General features: G+C 59.6%; 1 long non-coding RNA gene across 1 annotated transcript; it reads left to right on the forward strand.

Moving 5' to 3' along the window:
* Positions 1-6: 6 nt before the first annotated feature.
* LOC106728229 lies at positions 7-1,380 on the forward strand. Its single transcript, XR_001364508.1, has 2 exons — positions 7-878; positions 948-1,380. It is a non-coding gene; the product is annotated as an uncharacterized LOC106728229 (long non-coding RNA).
* The last annotated feature ends 1,127 nt before the right edge of the window (positions 1,381-2,507 follow it).

Genomic DNA, 2,507 nt, shown 5'->3' on the forward strand with positions numbered 1-2,507 from the left:
GGGAGGCCAATAAGGGGTCGCTCGAGCGGTGCAGCACAGCATGGTGACGGCTGGACTGAGGCCGTTGCCATTTTGCTGCCGTCACCCAGACAGCACACCTCCCACGACATGCGGCGGGGGCACTGTCAGGAGAGACGGCAGCAGTGGCCAGCGGACGGGAACCTTGCCCGATTCAAAGAGGTGCATCCCCACATCTCCCAACCAGTCCTCGTCCTGGGCTCACTAGCACTCTGCCAGGCACAGCACCCAGCATGAGCTCGCGTTTCCGGGCAGCACCAGCTGTTGGCATCTTGGCACCAAGGGCATGGCTGGGGCCCTACCACTGTCCCCTGATGAGAGACCCCACCCATATCCAGGCTGCACAGACCCACGTGGAGTGAGGGGGAGAGGAGGGTGACGTTATAGGACGAGAGGGGCTGCTGGGTATCATGGGTGGCCTGTGATATCTACGCGTCAAGTATCTAAAGGGGACAAAGACAGAACTGCCCCAGACTCCCCACCCCTCAAGTGGGGACCCCCATCAGCCTTATGAGTGAGGGTATTACCCTTGGAGCTCCTCACTCAGCGCAGAGGGTCCCTGGCCCTCCCTCGCCGTCCACTCTAGCAGCACTCCGTGCGTCCCCACCCAGAACGCACGGCCCTGGGATGACAGGTTCGCCTGCTCCCCTTTCGGGCTGTAAGCTCCGGGAGGAGCTCCCAGAACTCACCTGCCTTTCCCTGTTGCTCCCTCGGTGCCCACAACGGAGCCTGGCCCATAATCAGACCCCAGGAGTCCCTGTGAGGAGATCGTGAGAGGTGCTGAGGGAGAGGAAAGCGTGGGGAAGACGCCCAGATTTCCGAGGCCCCGAGAGAGGAAACACTTCTTGTCCAAGTCACAGGTGAGGCCCAAGGAGGTCACAGTTCCTGCTGGGCCTCCCCGCACACTGCACGTCTTGTCCAAGTCACAGGCGAGGCCCAAGGTCACAGTTCCTGCTGGGCCTCCCCGCACACTGCACTGAGCTCAAAGGCGGTGCTGCGACAGCCTGGCATCTCCCAGCGCATGTCCCACGGAGCGCCAGGCTCAGACTCTAGTGGGTAGCAACGGTCCACAGGGAAACACCGTGGGGAACTCCGGGTTCGACACAGGGAAAACGCTTCTTCACCATTGGACTCTCAGAGCCTTTACTGTCCTCGTGCGCATGGGATCCTCGGTGAAGGTCACAGTCGGTATCCCCCACACATCTGACCACGGAATTATGCCTTTGAAGCCCTTGGCAACATCCCCAACTGCTTGTCATGATTATTTACTGAACATGGCACAGCACACAGATTTGTTGCAACTTTTGGGGTGGTGCAAGGAAGCCCTTTTTTCACAAGTGAAAATTAATCCCAGCCCCAAAACATAAATCAAATAAAGATAAGACTGCTCTGGCTGAAGGGGGGCCATCCAGTCACTGCTGCCACACCAGGAACCCCTGTGTCCCGTGGAGCCCAGTCTGAAAACCACTGAGCACAGGCTGCCCCTTGGAGACCTGGCTTCTGGTGCGGGCCCCGCCGTGAACGGCTTTCCTTGCTCTGGTCACTCAGCCTCATTGGTCCTCAGTTTCCCCATAGACACAGTGAGCCTGGCGGACTCGATGCTCTCTGGAGTCCTGAACTTTAATCTCTGACGTGAGGAGGGCTGGGATTCTGACTGTAAAGTTCTGACTAGATGATTCTATGGTTCTTTCATCCTGCGGTGCCGTGACTTAACGTTCTGGTTCTGGGGCGGCTTATAGCCAGCCTGAGCTGGTGCAGCGCACTGGAGCCCGGCTGCGAAAGGCAGAATTCATTAACTGCAGTGCGCTGCCCAGGGGCGCCCGCTTCCCCGGGGAGGGCACGCCCCACGCAGGATGGAGGGGGCGGGGGTGGAAGGGAGGGATGGGTGGATCAGAATCAGCATCCACTCAGTGGGCAGAGCAGGGAGAAGGACCCAGGTCTCCTGACTCCTGCTCTATCTTTAGATCTCCATAGCAACCGTCGCCAGGGCACCAGAGCTGAAGGGAGGGCTGAGCTGGCTGCCTGCAGGAGGAGGGGCATTTTTGTCTGTGGCTCTTTTGCTGGAAAAAGGACTCTGGGCTGGGCTCTAGGGGAGACTGAGCGAAGCCCTTCGCAGCAGGAAAGGCCCAGGGCCAATACAAAACAAAGGTAACCCAAAGCCCCACCTCGCTCGGGGAATGGGGTCAGGTCACAGAACCCAACACCTTCCTTGTGTCAGGCTCCGGGCACTGGAGGTACAGAAGGCAAGTTCCTCCTCCAAAGAGCTCTCAGCCGCCCGTGGTCATTCCCTGTGCTTAAGGGACAGTCACTGAGCCAGCCCTGAGGCCACCCAGGGGAAGCACAGGGCATGGTCTAACGGCACAAGCCCTCTAACCTGAGGAACCGGGGGAGCTCTTCTGGCCCCTTCTCCTACCAACCCCTCCTCCTCCTGGGGCTCAGCCTGGACCAGGACTCCAGGAAGTCCTTCCTGACTCCCAGCTGGATGCTCC

Source organism: Myotis brandtii, unplaced genomic scaffold, assembly GCF_000412655.1.
Source record: "Myotis brandtii unplaced genomic scaffold, ASM41265v1 scaffold57, whole genome shotgun sequence".
Lineage (NCBI taxonomy): Eukaryota > Metazoa > Chordata > Mammalia > Chiroptera > Vespertilionidae > Myotis > Myotis brandtii.